At 39.3% G+C, this 22,422-nt stretch overlaps 1 pseudogene across 1 annotated transcript; it reads right to left on the reverse strand.

The window, feature by feature from the left end:
- Nucleotides 1-1,781: 1,781 nt before the first annotated feature.
- LOC148864670 (condensin-2 complex subunit H2-like) lies at nucleotides 1,782-10,684 on the reverse strand (annotated as a pseudogene). The gene is made up of 11 exons (XR_016108931.1): nucleotides 10,121-10,684; nucleotides 9,916-10,015; nucleotides 8,066-8,172; nucleotides 7,850-7,992; nucleotides 7,310-7,761; nucleotides 7,029-7,182; nucleotides 5,978-6,133; nucleotides 5,793-5,918; nucleotides 3,211-3,312; nucleotides 2,960-3,118; nucleotides 1,782-2,455 (listed from the first exon to the last, which is right to left on the reverse strand). The product of XR_016108931.1 is annotated as a condensin-2 complex subunit H2-like (transcript).
- Nucleotides 10,685-22,422: the final 11,738 nt, after the last annotated feature.

The raw sequence follows: 22,422 nt of genomic DNA on the forward strand, positions 1-22,422 counted from the left end.
AGGTTTCAGTGAGCTCATTACGCAGAGTTGTACCCAGGCTGTCATGCTGAGCTGTCACTTATGTTGAGTCATGTCCATGTGTCGCCTAGTCAGGATGTCGGGTTAAATCACCTTCCATCAATAAACAATAACCCATTTTATTTGAGATTCATTATTTATCCAGTATATTTAATCGTAGTTTTTTTTTTTTATTTCATTTTAAAAGTTAAATGAGTTTGTAATTCATAACTTATTTCATCTAAAAGCATGAGACCCGTACCATGTAGGGTTTGTCAACGGATCAGGTCTGGGTACAACCGGAACCAATCCGACAAGAAATATTGAGGAGCTGGAACCAAACCAGACCCAATGGGATCTTGGGACAATTGGGCCTGATCCTGTAGACCCGATTATAATAAACTTTCTGAAAATATTATACATTTAATTGGGTGTGATCTGATGGACAATTAGGTCTGAGTTGGTTCGGGACTGGGTAAAATCGAATTCGAACTTATAATAACCGGACTATATATCAAGAACCAAATCGACCTATTGGTACCAGATCCTGGAATCAAAACCGATTCAATCAGTTTGGGTCCATCGGGTTGGACCTGGCCTATTGACAACCTTAAAAGTGTTTATAATAATTCTTTATTTGAATTAAAAAATGAAATTGAAAAGATTAGTATGGATCTTACATATTTAAGTGGATTTTTTTTTCATAGGTAGAGACATTTTTTAATTTGATGTTTTGTTTTGGAGATTAGAGATAACTATTTTTACTTTTTTTTGAGAATGGATAAACATATGTTTTAAGAAGGGGACTTACATTGAGAGTGAAAATAACCACTCTAATGCTCTTTCTCGAGAAGATAGTATGCCACTTGTTTGACCACGCTATTGAAAGAGTCCTCTCATGGGGTTAGTGCAAGGCACAATAGAGTATGATATTGGTTGTATATTAGTGGATGCAGGTTTGTACCACTTTACAGTATGATGCACATTGCAGTATTGCACAATAGAGTAATGCTTTAAACCTTGTTGTTAGGTCACTTTTGACCTTCAAACATTTTTTGTTCATTTTGAAAATTTTTGGAAGAGTTCTTATCTGGAAAATAATTTTAGATCTTACATAAATAAAATTGATTAAAATCAAAGTAATTTAATCCAGTCGAACATGGACAATGAATCAAGTCTATAATAAGGTTATTTTAATACTTTATCATCATATTTAAGGTGTCTTATTTTAAACTTTTATTAGATTAAGAGTTGAGGCATTGGTGAAGTTATTCTATAATATATTTATCTACATTGTCCCGCATATTGGTTGCAATTTATTACTTCATATAAAGCACTAAAGCATGTGAATTTCATCTGTTTGATCCTTGGTCACAGTAATTTCAACCTCAAATTTAGTTTTATGCATTTCTAGATTTTTTTTTTTTGTGAATTACTTAATGTATCTATGTCTATCCTAATTGTTCAACTGTATTCATGTATTTGCAAAATGTATTATGATACATAACCTAAAATTGTCTATCCAATTCACTTTTTAAACCTTGATGGAAAGAGGGATAGAAACAAAGATCTGCACTCTTCAGCCAGATATAGTAATGCCCTAACCATCACTAATCTCTACACTGGAATTTTATCTCACGTTAGGCTGCGTTTGTTAAAAGCACTTAATAATTGAATTATTTTTAAGTTGTTGGGACGACTTTTTAAGTACTATAGTCATTGAAATATTAATATCATAAATCAGTACTGAAAATAGGTTACAACAATGATGCACCATGCCCAAGTGATAGTGAATATTGCTTCCCAAGTAAAATCTTGGAGGTGAAGTTTAAAATACATTGATATTATTACAACAAATGAGCATTGATACGATACATGTTGCCAAGCCTACAATACAATCTGCATTTCTACCTATATCTAGATCATCATAATAAATTAATAATCAATATAAATACATATACAAGCTGCCAATCTACAGTAATTAGTAACATACAGGGTGGGCCACCAGTTCACTGATCTGATGATTCTGATCCACTCAATGCAAGTGGTTGAAATTTCAGGACCCCAGAAAGAAACAGCTTTACCTGCTACTGAAGTTACAGATTGTAAGCCAACCGGTTCTATCAACCAAGGCCTACGTCTTCTCTTGCCTCAAGAGTGCAGCTAATTCCATCACACTCCAAGCTTACAGACAACTTCCTATTTGGTTGTGAAGATTTTACAGCTGAGGCAAAACCCAATGAACTAATTTTTGAGGGTTCTTCAACTAGCTTGTTACCTTCACTTTGGTGCATCTTTTCCTCAAAGGAGATTTTGCTCTCTTTTTTGATGAGCGGAGCTGCGCCTCTTGTCTCTTGTCATGGCTAAGGAGCCGCACATAAAAGGGATTTACAGATGAATAACATACAGATTCACTCCTTAGGTTACCTCTATCAAGACCAACATTTCCATTGTTCACCTGAAAAGAAAAATTATGGCTGGAATAGATAAATGGAACATTTATAGAATGAAATGTAAATCTTTTAAGGAAATTTAAGGTGTCCACATCAGGTTTTTAAATGTAAGAGGGATCATGGAGGTACAAATCCATCCAGTTCAAATCTAGGTTTTCAACACCAAGTGGCCACTAGCCACCCAACAACCTGACCAACACCTTCTAACTGAATTGGCTAGAGATGTCCTAGTTGAGAATGTTGAATTGTTTGGTCCCAACCTCCCTCCATACATGCACCACAAGGCTTCGGCACAATAGTTACCAAAACCCTAGAGTTAACTCAAGAGTAACTTCTAAATATGTGGCAACTAAATACAGAATATAAAGATCACAAAGTCCAAGAATAGATGCAAACACCAGGCCACAAAACTCCCTTATACCCTAACTGATGCCTCTATTGCAACCAACTGGGAATCAAAATATTCAGAGTACCTACTTCCAAACATTAACGAATAACAAGGGAATCACCAGTTGTAGGAGTGCTGAGAAAGTCCTAGCAACATCATGCTTTTCTTGGCCTGCAACAATGTCTGCAAAGGACATACAACCTCCACTATCTGCTTTGATGGAAAGTTTATCCAAAACTTGACCACCATATTCATGGATATCAAATGGAGGGTGGGAATCCTGTTAAAGAAGTTCAACCAGTTAAGGCTAGTAGAAACTTGAGAAACTCAAATAAAATGACAAATAAAGCAACAAAAAAAATTAGAAATTACTTGCCCCTCCAATGTGTGCTCAATTCGCTGTTTCCATGTGGAAACCCTAGAAGCCAATTCAGTCTGCTTCTCAGTTTCAGCTATACTAGAAAGGAGAGCATCCTGTACAGAAGAAGAAAAATGGTTATATACCATGTGGACATCCAAAAGATACATGAACACTGAATAATAGTAGCAAAATGAGTTAAGGAAGAAGACAAGATCTGGATACAACCTGTCCAGTAGTTTCATCGTTTTAACTATTCTACTGTGGGGTGCGGCCCAATAGTAGTGTTTGTCTAGTCATAATTTAGTCATGTCTAAATTTTTAGTTGTTGGTTAAGGAGCTTGTGACTCATTAAGTTTTCTTTCAGTCAGTTTATGAGTGGTAGAAGTGTAATTTTGAGTTTTCCTAGTTTAGAAAATAGTTTGGCTGACTCTAGACAGTCTATATATGTATATAAAGTTGCAAATGTGGATAATAAATTCTAGAGCTTATTTCTGCTTGTGTGACTTGTGGTGAGGGATTCACTGATTCTCAAGGCCCTAGAAGTGATTCCTAGGCATCAAAGACTTGGGAAAAGGTAATTGGGAATCATCATTCACATCAATTAAAGGACTAAGTTTGGCCCCAGGTAAGTCTCCTTTCCATTAAATTAAGTTCTCAACATCCGCATACCTTTCTAGAGTGAGAAACTTGTCTCTCTAAATCTTGCATACCAAAACTTGGTTAAAACCAGATCTGATTCAGCCATCCCCCATATTTAAAAATCTTTTTCATCCCACTGAAACCTTTTAAAGAAATCTCACTAAAAACCCTAATTCTCAAAAGTTTTTAATTTTTATAACTCTTGTCCTTTTGTGCCATATCTTCTCAGAACCCTTTCAAATCCAATCCCCTTCTTTGTTTCACTTACAGAAACCTCCCTCTAAAACATTTGAAGAAATTTCATTCCAATCTTGAGATATTGATTTTTACTGTTTTTTTTTTTTCTCTAGAAATTTCTGCATATCACAGCCCAAAATAAAGTGTCCCGTGCCTTTCCATGGGTTGCATGTAACTCTTATTTGCTGGTTTAATAAAATTTTACTCATTTATAAAAAAAAAAATCTGCATATCACAGGAATCTCAGCACTAAGCTATCTTTCTGACCACTTCATCTATCCATATAATAACCCTAGACAAACCCTCATTTCCCTTGTTTAGAGTCTAGACCTACATCTAGCCCCTCAACCCCAACTTGAACCTAACCCCTTACCATCTGTAACCATCACCATTTATCTTTTCAGTTTCCCTTAAATCTGCTACCAGTGTAGCCTTGGATCACATCAGTCCTACATCAGTTGGGCCTAAAATTTCTTACTGGACTGGAGTTTGGTCCAATGGTTCAGCCAAGTTCATGTCAAGCAGCCCTGAGATGATATGGACCATGTTATGATCTTCCAATTTATCACAGTACCAGACTAAACCCTTCCACCTTGTCTACCAGTGCAACTAAACCACTAACACTAGGGCATTTTATGAGCAGTAGTATATCAGGAAATGACAATGCATTGTATGGTCCAAACCACAAAACTGAACCAAACCAAACCGAATTTGTGGTTTGGCTCAGTTTGCACCTAAAAATGGTTTGGTTCGGTTCGATATTTTGCTAAATTGCAGTTTATGGTTTCAGTTTGGTTTATTGGATTTTATAAACCAAACCAAACAGTAAACTATAAACTGAAATTATATATAATATAATATAAATGTATATATACAATATTAATTTTATAAATATTATATATATAATATAATATAATATATCTAAATAGAATGTATAAAATTATAAAAATATAATAATTTCTTTTATTTTATAATAAAATAATAACATAAAAGCTTTAAGTTCTAATTTTTAGGGATGCTATTTGGGCTTTCTAATTGGGTTAAGCCCAATAGAATCATAGAATGATCCAAAATCCCCAAACCATATTAGAATTCACACTACACCATAATAAAATGGTTTGGTCTGGTTTGGCTTCCTGCTTCCATGCCAAAACGGTTTGGTTCAGCCTGAGAATTTCTCCAACTGTAATTTACTGGTTTGGTCTGAGATCTTCTCCAAACCGCACTGAACCAGACCGTGAAAACCCCCTAAGTGCATCATAGGAGTATCACTAATATATAAATATTAAATAACAAGAACTGCATCTAGTATAAAATAGACATTTTATAATAAAGAAAAGCAAATTAGCTAAAAAAGATTTGCCTACCAAAACCAAAAAGATAGCAGTTTATGTAGTTGTCAACATGTTTCTTTTCAGTAAATAAAAGGGAAATTACCATTGTAATAAGGAATGAAAGTGGTAATGTAGCTCTCTTATTCTCCGGTCCTCTAGGATACAATGAGTGGGGAGATCAGCTAATGCTATGGCTGACAGCTTAGCCAAGCAAGGGGCAAATAGGGAATAATTGTATTGGGCCAAATTGTAATTTGTTTTCTTTTTAGTCTGTTGGGAGAGGTTGAAGCTTGTGCCTCTCCGTAAACAGTTGTAACTTTTTCTCTCCATTCTCTAATAAAATCTGATTACTTATAAAAGAAAAAAAAAAGGCCTATGTTTACCAGGTGTAAACGGCAAAGATCTTCCAAATTTGCATGAGAGTTTGAATTCTCCTGCTGAAAAGTATCCTTGCCATAAAAACAAGCATCATCACCATGCTGCAAAAAGATCAGATAATAAGTAAACAGCTAAAAATTTAAGTACAATTTCACTGCTATGTGAAAAAACAACTAATCTTCACAGGGACTGGAGGTTCTGTGTCCATGAAATTACTATCGGGCATGTTACCATCAGTTTGCCCAAAACCAGGGAAGTTTGCATGGTCAATATCCTCATCTTCATTCTCAGCATTACTAAACATATTGCAACTTCCGTGTCCTCCAGGAACAAGTGATTGTCGTAGCTGCAACCAAACAACATAAAATAACAGCTTTAAGTTGTATATAAGCAATAAAATCCTTTCAATGAGGCAACTTCCTCAGACATGCAATTGCTGAAAAGTGGCAAAATGAACAACCCAAGGGGCTAATCATTGGGGCTACCTTTTTTTCTGGAGGGAGAAAAATTCTCTTTAAAAATTGGAATAAAGCGAAATAACTCTGTTGGATGGGGATAAAGTGATAGTGCAAGTGAGAGCCTTGCTGAGAATCAGGGGCAGAGCCAGGGTGAACCTCTAAAATTACATTGGGGGTGATGGTGGTGAGACCTATCCTAATGGAGTGGTCCCCCAAAGTGAGGAATTCTGGCACTGTCCCTGCTTCAAATGTATCCAAGGAGACCAGGCAGCTTCTGAACTAAAACATGATGTTGTGTAGCTTGTAGCACTTTCATAGAAAGAGAATAAGAGATAAAGGAAAGACTAAGAAAGGAATTGCCAAAATATATACAAGTTAGTGGTAAAGATGGCAGGGGGAAATGAAAAGGGAGTCTTGTTGCCTATAGTTCGTCTATGGGTGAGACATGAGGTCTTTTCTCCTATGATGGGTTGTTGGGTGGTGGTTTTGGCTTGAGTATAAATTTTAGTAGTTCATTTGCATGCTGCTCTGGACACAATGAATAGAAGGGGTTTCTGCCTTTCTGGTCTTCTTCAGTGGTTTAATTGGAAGGCGTTTTTACATATATGCTTATTCTATAGGTCTCTCGGCTGGACTAACAGGGTGACTTCTTTAAATACTGCAGTTCTTTTCTCTATCTCTTTACATCTGCATCATATATGTTCTGTATACTTTTTCTTGTTTTTTCAGTCAATAAATTCCTTATTTTACCATAATAAAGTAATAAAATCCTTTCGAATAGACCTTTTCATAAGGTGGAGGAGATTGAGAGTCCAGTAGATTTTCACAGGCATGGAGCTTTTCCTCCCACATTTCTGAAAATTCTGGACTTATAGTGCCACAGAGTCTTGCTAAAGGAAATTGTGCAGCTAATAGGCATCTTTGTCGATGAAATTTTCTCAGGCTTTTTCAAAACAATTACTGAATGGAACAAAGCAAATGAAAATCAAGATGCAGAACCAGTAGTTGGTACATAAAATAAATAACAGGAAATAATACGTAAGCAAAATATCAAAGTTTTACACTTACATTTTCTAAAAGCTTTTACTTTCAAGTTCCCAGGCTCATGGGGATTCAAAGGCTTCCATGGATCATCATCATCTGAGTCATCTGAATCATTCCTAGGTCTTGAATATCCTCCATCCATTTCATCTCCATGGTGGTTATTCTCAGGAACACTACAGGCATGAGGATCTGACCAAATATTATTATCATTATCAGCAAAGTTGCAACTAACAATAGGAGATTGATTGGCATTAACGTCGTGGCTTTGTCCAACAGAAGTTTTCAGAGCAGTTCCACCAGAAAATCTTGTTGGGGATTGGAAACTTTTATGTGTCTTAGACCTCAAAGAGCTGCTCCTTTGGGCAACATTGTGCCCTGTACAAGCCTTATCCCCCTTTAAAAAGTCGTTTACTGCAACAGCATCACAGGGATCTAATAGAAGAAAACCCTGATATAAATCGTTGGTGGCTAACTGCAACCATGATACAAACCAGGCAATGAGCTGAATAAGAAAGAAAAGAATGCACAATTAAGCTCATACAAATTACCCACAGTTGTACCAGATATGATTCTAATTCCCCAGCATCACCAGTTGTATCTAAACAATCCCCTTCTAGCACAATCAAATTTGCAGGGGGCTTCACATAGTGATCCAGAATTTGGTCTTTACAGAGCCCATCATCAAGACAGTTTTTAGCTTCCACTGCCAACATTAATAAATGTCAGGTAAGAACCTTTAACCCTGCAAGGGAAATGATTGCTACAAATGAACTTACCAGGCACATCATCTAGACCCAGAAACAGTTCATTCTCCTCATCAACAACTTCATGGCAATCACCTCCTTCAGCATGATCCCCAGTCTTCTCTGGCTGATCTTCCTGCCTGTTCCAAAGAGACCTGATTTGAATACAATATTATTGAGTTTTGCTTCGGCATCTTATTCGTTTCCTCTCTCTTGCTTGTTGGTCTTGTTCTAGAGCCACAACCCAAGCCCTTACTACCTTCTACGTGAGTAAAAGTTTAATGTCACTACCTTTATGCATTGCAAAACATAGAGGTTAGTGTTTATTGCTTCACTCCTTGACTTCTGTAGCAATATCAATGCCATTGGCTACTTTCCTTGAGTTTTCCTCCGTTTAGAGACTTCCAGCTGCACTAGGGAGCTTGACCCAATGTACCTTTTCTCTCGTCTCTATAGTCATTTTCCCTTATTTCTTAGTTTGTTATTTCTTTTTATCTAATGCAACTATTTCTTCTTCAAATATAATGTTACTGAAATCTATATTCAGCAACACTATTGATGGAGGATGATTTGACCCAACCCCTTGAGACAATGACACGTGGACCTGACTCAGCACCGCAGCCTAACTGCGACTAAGTAACGAGTCTGCAGGACAGCTCGCTACAGCGTGAGCTCAAGGTCCCTCGAGCTACCGAAAGGGAATACTCCAACGCTATCCCAACTCGCGAGCTAGGGTAACCAGCTTGCTCCAACACTTAGGCAGAAAGACTGCCCCAAAGGCAATCCCGATGAGGGTCACCTCAAAGTACCCTTGGGAACTCACTACGAAGTAGCTCGCTACGTGACAGGGTAGCCCGCGACTAAGCAACGCGATGCTCTCAAGGAAGCTTCTATCTGACAAGACCCTACCCGTTAGACTGCCCCATGTCTCTTGACTGACGGCGCAGTCCCTGTCCATTCGGCAAACTGTACCCACGTCTCTCGACAGATGGTGGCGTGCCTATCCTCCCGAGACGTGTCACCCATCCAATTGGGTAGTACCCTGCAACAGTCACCTGTGTAGCCCTGGCAAGTAACAGCTGCGATAGAAGCCCAGTGGCGGTTATGCCCGATTTGACAAGGACGCCTATATAAGAGCTCCCTAGTTAAAGGGAAGCTCTCTCTCGAACATCTGAGATCCTATCTGAAATTTACTGGCTCTCGAGCTAATCTTCAGAACTTAGTGATCCAACGCGACCTACACTCTTAGCCTCTTTACACTCTTTGCTTTCTCCCCCAGCGTTCTAACTTAAGCTTCGGAGTATTCCCGCCGGGCAAATCCCCCGGGAATCCTTCATCTTCTTCCTCTCAGGTGCCATCCGTTGCCAGCTAAGAGCCAGCCAGCAGCCAGCTAGGAGTGCCCGGATCGTGCCACATCAACTATCATACAGTCTAGCCAGCTAATGTTTCAGTTTCACTTGAGTTATTTGTCTCAAACTTTTTCTATTTTTATCATGCGTTCTTAGATTTATCTGCCTATTAGTTGTTCCACCACCAAGTTCTATTGATTGTTCAGATTTATGAACATTCCCAATGCAAAAGTTTCCAGCTTCCACGCTATGCAAACTCAACCAACTTGTGTTTACCAAAACTCGCACATTTCACATTTGGCCATGCAACTAGTTAAAGACTCAGATGAGCTGAATGGGCTGCTAGGCTATTTATTCAGGAAAATTAACAATCACTTCAAATCATGGACATCAAGTCTATAATTCAGATTGTTCGAGTGTATTAATTTTAATCGGAGGCCTCTGCCTAGTATAAATTGAGCTGACAAAATAATTAGAAATCATACTAGTTACCAAAAGGAACAGCGTGGGGAGAATAGTAGTTTAAACTCAAACCTCTTCTGAGAAACGAACTCAAGGGAGTGCAAAACCAAAGAATAAAGATATTCCACCTTCCGGCTGTACACTTGAATGGAGCCTTGAAGCAGAAGAGCAGCTGCACATTGCATAAAAATAAACAAACCTTCCATAGAAGTCAGAACATATAACCAAAAATGATTAAAAAATTGAATATGAAGGAGAAATTAGTGCTGGAACGAACCTTCAGCGAAATTCACAGAGAGATGGACATCGTCTTCTCCATCGATCTCACCGGCGCAAATCTTCAAGAGATACTCGTCGAGGTTCTTGGCGAGGTCAACAGCCCAATTGGATTCAAGGTCCCGAAGTGGCTGCAAAATATGGAATTTGCCACTGCTGCCTTCACTGACCTGTTCTCTGTCGCCGTTCATCTTCAATAAACCATAAAAAAAGCTCCATTCCGTGCTATCTCGCCGCCATTTGAAACACTAGATCTCGAATGTGGAGTAAAAGTCAAAAAACTAAATAAAAGAATGCAAGTTCAAAGAAGCCCTAAAATAGTGCAGAGAAATGGTTCAGGGAAGAGGAAAAGACTCGTCCTTTGAGCTTTGGTCCTCATTCCGAAGACCGATCATGATTTTGGTAAACAGTTAAAAACAGTGGATATAGCCAATGAAAGAGGGAGATAAAAGATGATACACAGTGAGGGAAGGAGGGAGGGAGAGTTCACTAAAGTTTGGTGACCGTTTTCGCGCTTTTCCGACAGTCCAAGTCCAACAGTCAGTCCAACCACTGCACTGACCTTGAGATTGCACGCAATGCGCTAATTCCATTTCTGATCTTTGCACGTAAATTTTTCGGGTAAATCGGGTTTGGTTTATCCTGATCCGATCCGACCCTACTTTCCGTGCAAGCAAAAAACTCTGTATACACCATGGCATGGGAATCGAACCGCACATTGTATATCTTGCCATGAATTTAAGAATACATGTGTGAGAGATATTTGAATGTGTAAGTGGATGCTAAAGGATAAGCAGAATTTATTCACAAAGGGAAAAAAAGAAAAGAGGTATTAGAATGGGTACATAATTCAACGGGACCGGTCTTGGTTTGAACCAGCTGAATTATAACCGACCCAACATGAATTGTTGAGGACCTGGACCCGATAGGGTCTGTAATTTTTGGACCCGGATTTGAATGGATCGATTCTTGAGACAATTGGGTCTGACCCAATATATCCAATCATAATAAATAAAAAATAAATATTTATGTTTATTATATATTAAATATTATATATATAGTATATATAATTTAAGAAAAATTCCTGATTAATACCCTATACTTTGGGTCTAGTGTCACTTTGGTTCCCAAACTTTAAAATGTAACAATTCAGTATCCAAAATTTTAAAACGTGACAATCCAGTACCTACTAGTTGTTAACTAACCGTTAAATGGCATTTGAAAAAGGCACAAATGCCCTTTAAGTATTATTTAATTTGAAGGGATGGGAGTTCCATCATATGGATGGTCGAACTATGCAGGGTGGCTAGGCGAAATTTCAAAATTTTCTTACTCCCATTCGTGAATTGTATTCCCAATTTAGAAAACTGCATTTTCAAGGATCGTTCTTGTAACAAAATCGGACCAAATCTAAAACCAAAATTAGGGAGAAGTATACTTGATACAGAATCCACGCAAAAAACTCCTCCCAAAGAGAGTACGAAATCCTCCCTCCATTGAAGATGACACAGTTTAGGATGATGCATGATCAACAAGTAGTTCTTCACCAAGAACCTCATTTTTTTTAGCAAGAATCGAATGGGGTAGTGAGTACAGCTTCATAATTGTCTTTTCCAACAAGAGATAATATCAAGTTCAAATCTTGATAATTTCCAAGAGATGGAGATCAAACAGGGTGGGGCGACAAGAGCGGTGAGAAATAACTGGAGGTAGAAACAATCAAACTATGTTGTCTTTTTAGGTCCGCCTTGTTCTTTATGTATAGCCCTTAAAGAGATAATCTCTTAATCTGATTAGGAGTTTCTTGATCCAAATGTTTATTTGGATATAAACTCTTTAAGTGATAAGGATAATCCCTTATCTTATCTACAAATCAAGATCAACCTCTACTAATCAAATTAGAAGTTCTCTTATACAAATCTCTATTTGGATCTGAAATCTTTAAGTGGATAAGAGTTATCCTCTTATCCTTATTTGTTGATCCATACTCAGATTCGCCTCTATTTAATTAATCCAATTAACCCAGTTCGAAATGGGCTTTAGGCCCATTAAGCTTTTAGGCTCATTTTCTTTCAATGCTGGTTAGCTTGGCTCTCTTTGTATGGCATGGGACCCTATCATTGATCTACACATCAGCCACATGGGTTCGACCCAGCCTTAGTTACAAGGCTTGGCTGAATTCACTGTAGGACACAGTGAACCCCTGAGTCCATCACCATGGGCTCTTAATGGGCCCAACATTTACACTAAATGGTCATTGGGTCCAACCATCTTATGAATGCACAAGGACAATGGGTAGATGCAAGATTAGACCATCAAGTATAACCCTCAATGGTCTTTCACTTAACATCTCGACCCTTAATGATCAAACACTGCCCGACAAGAGAGGACCTCTCCCTCGGTTGCAAGGTACAATATTGCACTCTCTCCTCACATGGATCCCGGGAATTAAAACATTTTGCAAACAATTTACAAAAACATAATAAATAAGTATATCTCTATATAAATATATTTTGCAAAACCAAATTTCAAATACATTTGAAATCCACTGTTGACAGTTTAGGTTCCATAAGAGAGAGTGTATTTTCTCGATCATTCACTTTGTCCGATAAAGGAGTTGATCTTGTCACTATGATCCCCCATTCAGGTGAATTCTTGGATTGTCCCAACATACCCAAGTTTTGATCCCCACTAAGGATCTCACTGATTGACATATTAAAGACAGTCCAATCCGACACTTAGTGCAATACCATAATCAAGTATAGGGGTCAAGTGTAATGTTCTAGTTTTTCCCATCTGTCTCCAAGGTCCAGGGCAACACTGGAATTTGGTCTGGTTCAAGGTTTCAAGAAAATCTACATTGCATGTACCTCACAGGTCTCACCCTAACAACTGAGACAAGCCACCTCAACCAACTTAGCGTTATATCAATATCAACATTGGTAAGATAAATCTCCCTAGATCTATCCAACATTTGTGAAGATTCTAAACTAACACGAGTCTCATTAGTGTCCAGTTTAAATGTATTACATAGAAACACATCATAATAACATGAATCAATTATACACTTTATTCATTTACAATAAATGGCAATAAGTACATCAATCTAATTGGAGCTAAGGGCATACACTGTCTAACATAATTTTTTTTATCAATCATCTAAACATTGACAAAAAATTAACAGTCCCAAATCCATTCAAGAAAGTTGGGGTCACGTTTGAGTGGGCATTCTGGTGACCCCAACTTTTTTGAATAAAAGAGGCAAGGATTTGAAACAATTAATTTTTTTGTCAATGTTTTGTAGGGGATAGGATATCCATCACATAGACACCCAAATCTTGTGGAATGGACTGAGCAAATTTCAAAAATTTCTCCCATCTTTGCAGGGAATTGAATTCCCTATTTTAGAAAAACATATTTTTCAATGATCAATCTTGAACCATTAACCAAACCAGATCTGAACCAAAAGGAGTAAGAGGGAGGATGTACCTAATACAGATAAACAGTATCTCCCAATGGAGGTGTTCACGTCCAAGAAATGATCCAAAATCTGCTCCCACTGAAGATGGCACAATGTAGGATTAGGCAGAATCAACAATGTTCTTCCAAAAGAACTTGACCCTTCGCAAAATCAACATGATGACTTGTGAATACAACTCTAATCAATCTTTTCCCCAAAAGACTGGTATCAAGATTAAATATTGATTACTCCTATAGAGAGTAGGAGGTCAAACTACTGGAGGTGGCGGCTGCAGGAAGGAGGCGGAAAAGGAGTATTCGTAGGGTGCAGAATTCTCTCTTCTTGTGATTTTAGCTCTGAAGACAAGAGTTTTTGGGTTTTATCTCTAAAGGCTGCTGCCCCTTCCTCCTTTTATAACCTTAAAGGGATCAGCTCCTAATCCCATTAAGAATTGGTGATTCAAATCATATTTGGATTAGAAATCCCTTTAAGTGATAAGGGATAACCCTTATCTTATCTACAGATCAGATAAGCCATCTCCTAATCTAATTAGGAGGCTTTCAGATCTAAATCTTATTTATATCTTGAACTCTCTAAGTGGATAGAGTCTAGGCCCAATCCTATCAGCTGATCCATCTCAGAATTCGCCCCTTTTAATTGACTGATCAAACAACCCTGTTCGAAATGGGCTTAAGGCCCATTTAAGGTTATGTACTCACTTAGCCTTCCAAACTGCTGCTCAGTTGGGCTTCCTTGTATGGCGTGGGACCCAAACATTGATCTACACATCAACCACATGGGTTCAACCCAGCCTTTGTTACAAGGCTGTTATGGATAGTGCACCCCCGAAACCCATTTTATGGGCTCTATGGGCTCAACACTTACCCTAAGTGATCCCTGGGCCAAGCCACCTTGTAACACTCAAGGACTGTGAGCAGATGCAAGATTAGTCCATCAGGTATTATCCTCAATGGTCTTGCACTTAACCTCTCAGCCCATAATGATCACACACTGCCTGACAAGAGAGGACCTCTTCCTCGGCTGCAAGGAACAGTGTTGCACTCTCTGCTTATACGGATCTCGGGAATCAAAACCTTTTGCAAATCATTTCGAAACCATAACATATATACTTTTATATCTCATATAAAATATATTTTGCAAAACAAATCTCAACGATGGAAATCGGCTGCCAACGGTCTTGGTTTCCATCAGTGAGAGTGCATCCCCGATCATTACCTTTGTCCAATAAAGAGGCTGATCCTGTCACTATGATCACCCACTCAGATGAATTCTCAGACTGTCCCAACATACCTAGGTGTTGACCCCCGCTAAGGATCTCACTGATTGGTATGTCAAAGACAACCCAATCCGACATCTAGTGCAATATCATAATCGAGTCTAGGGGTCGGGTGTAACTTTACAGTTTTGCCCATCAATCTCCAAGGTCTAGGGCAATATTGGAAATCTGGTCTAGTTCAAAGATCCAATTAATCCTGCACTATATGTGCCTAGGGTCTCACCCTGGCAGCTGAGACAGGCCACCCCAACTGACTTAGTGGCACCACAGTGTCAACCTTGTCACGATAGGTCTCCCCAGACAGACCCACTGGCTGTGAACATTCTAAACTAACACGAGTCTCATTAAGTGTCCAGTTTAAGGGTATTACACAAAAACATACCAAGGGAACATGAATCAAATATGCACTTTTATTCATTTACAATAAACTCATAAAGTACATCATCTTGATTGAAGCTAAGGGCATACAAAACTGTCTAACAGCTCCCACTTGCACTTAGGTCCAATCAGGTACAAACCGGAGTCCCATGCTTTCCACGTGTTTCTCAAACACTTTCTGTGATAGTGGCTTCGTCAATGGGTCTACTACATTTTTCGCTGACGCTACCTTTTGAATCAGGACGTCCCCTCTACCTACAATCTCCCAGAGTACGTGGTACTTCCTCTCGATGTGCTTCAACTTCGAGTGGGTTCGTGGCTCCTTAGCCTGAGCAATGGCTCCATTGTTGCTACACAACAATGGGATGGGTGATGTACTGGACGAAACTACTCCTAACTCATGAATGAACTTTTTCATCCACACGTCTTTGGCAGACTCACTTGCGGCAATGTACTCAGCCCGGTCATGGAGTTTGAAGTGGACCCCTGTTTGCTGCTTTTTTAGCAAACAACACACGATCCTATTGTGAAAACATATCCAGATGTAGACTTTCTATCATTTGGATCCGACTAAAAATCGGCATCTGTATACCCTTGGATCTGTAGTGAGCTACCATCGAATACTAGACAAAACTCTTTTATCCTTCGAAGGTACTTAAGTATGTTTTTCACAGCAGTCCAGTACTCCTGCCCTGGGTTGGCCTGGAATCTGCTTACTACATTCATTGTCTGAGCAATGTCAGGATGAGTGCATAGCATGACATATATGATGCTTCCTACGACAGAGGCATAGGGAACATTTTTCATGCCATCAATCTCCTCAGAAGTCTTAGGAGACATCTTCTTGGAGAGAGTGACTCTGTGCCTGAAAGGAACATTTCCTTTCTTAGAGTTTTCCATGTTGTATCTTTTGACTATTTTGTCAATGTAGGCAGATTGGGATAATCCTATTATCCGCTTCGATCTATCTCTATAGAGTCGAAGACCTAGTATATAGGAGGCTTCTCCAAGATCTTTTATGGAGAATTGCTATGAAAGCCATACTTTCACCATAGTTAACATTCCTACATCATTCCCAATGAGTAGAATGCCATCTACATACAGAACCAAGAAGGTAGCCTAATCTCCACTTTACTTTCTGTAGACACAGGGTTCATCTGGATTCTGCTCGAAGTCAAACGATTTGACAGCAGAGTCAAAACAAATGTTTCAACTTATAGAAGTTTGCTTTAGTCCATAAATGGATCTATTAAGTTTACATACCATGTTTTCCTGACCTACAACAATGAAGCCTTGCGGCTACTGCATATAGATATCTTCAGTAGGATCTCCATTCAGGAATGCAGTTTTGACATCCATTTACCAAATCTCATAATCATGGTATGCTACTATAGCTAGCAGGATCCTAATGGATTTAAGCATGGCCATAGGAGAAAAGGTTTCCTCATAATCGATGCCCTCTTTTTGAGTGTACCCTTTCGCCACCAAACGAGCTTTGAAGGTCTCAACCCTTCCATCGGGGCCCTTCGTCCTCTTGTAAATCCATCCGCAACTGATTGCTTTTACCCCGAAGGGTGGATCTACTAAAGTCCAGACTCCATTGGTCTCCATTGAGTCCATCTCTGCTCTCATGGCCTCCACCCACTTCTGGGAATCTATATCCAACATAACCATAACAGACTGGTGGCCTGGATACCCGAGTGAATCTTCTAGGTTGGTCACTACCTGGAACTTGCAGGACATCTCCCACTACTCCTGAACTCTCATCATCAAGAACAACTTCCTGACCATGGGTGTCTAGGATGAAATCAGTTTCCAAAAATTGTGCATTTCGACTGCAGAACACTTTCTGCTCACTTGGGTCATAGAATAGGTAACCTACAAAGCCTTTTGGGTAGCCTACAAATAGGCAACGACTGGTCTTGGATTCCAACTTGTCTGCACTCATTCTTTTAACGTGTGCTGGACAACCCCAAATCTTCAAGTGTCTGACACTTGGTTTCTTTCCGGTCCAAAGTTCATATGGAGTATTCGGAACCGATTTGGTTGAAACCCGATTCAACACGTAAATCGCAGTCTCTAATGCGTAACCCCAAAAGGATGTGGGTAACTCTGAGTGTATGAGAAGCGACCAAACCATATTCAATAAGGTCCTATTCCTCCTCTCTGAAACACCGTTAAGTTGTGGTGTAGCAGGAGAAGCTAATTGTGATACTATCCCATTGTCCTTTAAGTAGTCCCTAAATTCGTTAGAGAGATACTCGCCACCTCGATCTGATCGAAGGGCTTTAATTTCTCTCCCTAACTGTTTCTCGACCTCTTGTCTAAACTCTTTGAACTTTTCAAAGAATTCAGACTTGTGTCTCATTAGGTACACGTAATCATATCGTGAAAAATCATCTGTGAATGTGATGAAATACACGTATTGATTCCGTGTCCTAACACTCAGGGGACCACATACATCAGTATGTATTACGTCAAATGTTCCTATACATCTTTCAGGCTTACCGTTAAATGGTCGTTTCGTCATCTTGCCTTGTAGGCAAGGCTCACAGGTGGGAAGATCTTCTACATTTAGAAAATCCAAAGGACCATCCTTTACCAACCTTGTGATTCGGTCAACACTGATGTGGCCAAGTCGATAATGCCACAGACATATGGGATTAACTTATCACAGGCTTTCTTCTTGGGGATTTCAGTCGACGTAGTTTCGGTTATGTTAGTTTCTAGAGAAGAATGTAGAACATAGAGACCATTCTCCAGTTCCCCGTATGCAATGAATCTATTATTTCTTTTAATAGTAATCGTATTACTAAAGAAGACAGAATAACCATCTGTGCACAGTTTTGAGACAGAAATCAATTTTCTCCTTAAATTTTGTACATAAAGACAATCTTTCAGTACAATTGTTCATTCTCTAAACAGTAATTCCACGGTTCCTATGGCTACAGCTGCAATAGTTATAGTAGTCCCCAAGTAGAGTGTGACTTCTCCTTCACTCAGCCTTCTGCTTACCTTGAACCCCTGCAGTGAGTTACACGCATGAGTTGAAGCCCCGGAGTCAATACACTAGGATGCAGAAGCTACCAACAGATTGGTTTCTATAACGTAAGTTTCAAAATTACCTTTCTTGGACTGTAGGTAGGCAGGACAGTTCTTTTTCCAATGGCCGGTCTTCTTGCAGAAGTGACAGGCATCCGATGCTTTGTCTTTCTTCTGCTTCTTACCCTTAGTGGCTTTCTTCTAAGGCTTCTTTGCCTTCCTCTTTCTCTTGCCTGTCTTGCTAGCTTCAACAAGCATAACTACAGGCTCATCCTTTCTAATCAGTTCTTCAACTCTTTGCAACATATTGCTGAGCTCTTGCAAGCTGACATTCAACTTGTTCATATTATAGTTTATAATGAACGGATTAAATGAATGAGGCAAAGAATTAAGGATAGCATCTATCTAGGTCGCAAGGTCCAGCCCGGATCCAAGAGCCTCCAGTTCGTTGATGTATCCCATCATCCAAAAACAATGGTCATGAATTTATCGGCCCTTGGTCATTTGTGTGGTCATGAACTGTTTCAAGACCTTTTGTCAAGTAGAACGATTCTACTCTTCATACACCGTCTTGAGACTATTCAGTATGTCCTTGGCTAGTTTGATCTAATCGAACTGCCTCTGTATTGGGTTGTCCAAGGAGGCAATGATGTAACACCAGGCAAGGGAGTTTTTCTCCTCCCATTCCTGATAGTCTCTCCTTTGAGCCTTAGAAGCCCTATCGCTCGGACGCTCTGGGACAGGATTCTTTGCCACTTTGTCTAGTTTTTCAGAAGTTAGGACCAACATAAGGTTCTTGTACCAATCGGCATAGTTTGGGCCCTTTAGCTTGTTGTCATCAAGAAGCTTTGCAAACGATCCATTTGCCATTTTCTGATAAAAGAGCAAACATCAGTCCACAACCTAATTTGATTCATGTTCATTACATAGATATGGATTTTAATCTACGGTCCATTTCCATTTATTCATCTATGAGATTTCCCTCATTTCTCAATGACGGAGACTACGGGTTGTCTTTGGAAATGTGGGAAATCACATAGGGTGCATGGAGCCAACTGTTTCAGCTGCATAACCCCACCACCTTTCTATGAAGGATCATATCCACTCATCATATGAGTTTTCCCTTTGGCCTCTATCAGACAAGGTTCAGAGCCATTTTCAGGTAAACCTTTCTATCTAGTGAGTGTTTACTCATCATATTCGTGAACGCCAAGGTACCGTGAGAGGGTTCCCATTTTCTGGTGAAGCCCCTCCCACATCGGTCTATGACGCCCCTATCATCTTATGAAACACTCAGACAAGCCCAACAGCAAATGGATAGCCCATTTTTTGGTGTGTTTCCTCATTACTGAAGGACCCATCCTTATGCTAATGATGGAAGGCCTTTAGAGAGTCCATCATATGAATCTCCCTATCACATGCACTCATATCAGCTGGAGGGAACATTTATTACGCCCTAGTTTGATTTAGGTTAAACCAAAGTGGCTCCCACCGAATTTCATAGTCAGATTTCGGTGGGCCTTAATCGGCTAGGGTTTCGCACGTAACCTCTTAATGAGGTGTGGGGCCCACCACCGAGGGAGGTCATCCAATGACCAAAAGGGACACCATGTCAATGATGTGAATTCAGCCATGGTGTGCGCAAGAGCCATTGCCGATTGAGCATGGGCCAAGCACTTAATCGGCTAGGGTTTTGCACATAACCTCTTAATGAGGTGTGGGGCCCACCACTGAGGGAGGTCATCCAATGACCAAAAGGGACACCATGGCAATGATGTGCATTCAGCCATGGTGTGCGCAAGAGCCACTGCCGATTGAGCATGGGCCAAGCACTTATGGCCTATGTACGTTGCACATCACACATCCATACATCTCATGCATGGATAAATTGATCCAATCAATTAATCATCTGTAAGGCCCATTGGAAGCCCGTTTTAAATCCATAATATTAACCATTAATATTATCTAGGTATATGGGCTGAATTAAGGTTACCCAATTCGGCCCATATAGCTTTATCCTTTGAAGTGGGCTTTTGGTAGTTTTAACTATTTAAAACTGAGCCTTTACAGGTTGGGTTGAATTAACCATTTAATTAAATATCAATCATCATGCCCATTAGTGAGAAAATTAGGGCTGACTTTCAGCCTTGATTAAACCCTAGATTTGGTCCAAAAAGTTTGAACTAATCTTGGTTCGAATGGGTCTAGGGTTTGATCTTTAATTAAATCTTTAATTCAAGAAAATAATCTGAAATTAAAGAACTGATAAAACAAAACCAAGAATTAGTCAAATAGGGTTGTTCGCACAATCCATCCCGCAAAACAGATGTTAGATCACAAATTGCAGTTTCACAAACTACAAATCGCAAGTAGCGAATGTCCCATCTGCGAAATCTCCTTCCATGCGCTGCCATCTTCGATCCAAAATAAATAGAAATAGAAAACCTAATTTTTATTATAATTACAGCAGATCGAATGCTTAATACATTGAGTCTAAAAATAAAAAAAAAATTATTTACAGACCAAATGTAATAAATAAATCAAGAAACTACAAATCTTGCAGGTTCACTGTGCAAACCAAGAAATCGATCTCCTCTTGTACGAACGGCCCATAAATCAAGAAAATTATAAAGAATAGTTCTAAATAATAATCGGATTTATATAAAATTAATTTCAGATTATTTGCCCATTAATTTTGAGAACAAGTTTCCCAAAACCCATATCTGTGCAAATCGGGTAGAATGCTTTCTGCCCATTTGCGCAGGTTCAAATATGAAACAAATTGGTTCAAGATTTGAACCATGGCTCTGATACCAATGTAGGGGATAGGATATCTATCACATGGACCCAAATCTTGTGAAATGGACTGGGCGAATTTCAAAAATTTCTCCCATCTTTGCAGGGAATTGAATTCTCTATTTTAAAAAAACATATTTTTCAATGATCAATCTTGAACCATTAACCAAACCAGATTTGAACCAAAAGGAGTAAGAGGGAGGATGTACCTGATACAGAGAAACAGTATCTCCCAATGGAGGTGTTCACGCCCAAGGAATGATCCAAAACTTGCTCCCACTAAAGATGGTGTAGTGTAGGATGGAGCAGAATCAGAAATGTTCTTCCAAAAGAAATTGGCCCTTCGCAAGAATCAACATGATGGCTTGTGAATACAGTTCCAATCAATCTTTTTCCCAAAAGACTGGTATCAAGATCAAATCTTGATTACTCCTGTAGAGAGTAAGAGGTCGAACTACTGGAGGTGGCGGTTGCAGAAAGGAGGCGGCAAGGGAGTATTCGCAGGGTGCAGAACTCTCACTTCTTGTGATTTCAGCTCTGAAGATAAGAGTTTTTGGGTTTTATCTCTAAAAGCTGCCGCCCCCTCCTCCTTTTATAACCTTAAAGGGATCAGCTCCTAATCCCATTAAGAATTGGTGATTCAAATCATATTTGGATTAGAAATCCCTTTAAGTGATAAGGGATAACCCTTATCTTATCTACAGATCAGATAAGCCATCTCCTAATCTAATTAGGAGGCTTTCAGATCTAAATTTTATTTATATCTTGAACTCTCTAAGTGGATAGAGTCTAGGCCCAATCCTATCAGCTGATCCATCTCAGAATTCGCCCCTTTTAATTGACTGATCAAACAACCCTGTTCGAAATGGGCTTAAGGCCCATTTAAGGTTATGTACTCACTTAGCCTTCCAAACTGTTGCCCAGTTGGGATTCCTTGTATGGCGTGGGACCCAAACATTGATCTACACATCAGCCACATGGGTTCAGCCCAGCCTTTGTTACAAGGCCTGGCCGAACACTGTTATGGACAGTGCACCCCTGAAACCCATTTTATGGGCTCTATGGGCCCAACACTTACCCTAAGTGGTCCCTGGGCCAAGCCACCTTGTAACACCCAGGGACTGTGGGTAGATGCAAGATTATCCCATTAGGTATTATTCTCAATGGTCTTACACTTAACCTCTCAGCTCATAATGATAATACACTGCCTGACAAGAGAGGACATCTTCCTCGGCTGCAAGGAACAGTGTTGCACTCTCTGCTTTTACGGATCTCGGGAATCAAAACCTATTGCAAATCATTTCGAAACCATAATATATATACTTTTATA

This window comes from Nelumbo lutea, chromosome 3 (assembly GCF_056320005.1).
Source record: "Nelumbo lutea isolate HS-2025 chromosome 3, American lotus-T2T, whole genome shotgun sequence".
In the NCBI taxonomy this organism is placed as follows: domain Eukaryota; kingdom Viridiplantae; phylum Streptophyta; class Magnoliopsida; order Proteales; family Nelumbonaceae; genus Nelumbo; species Nelumbo lutea.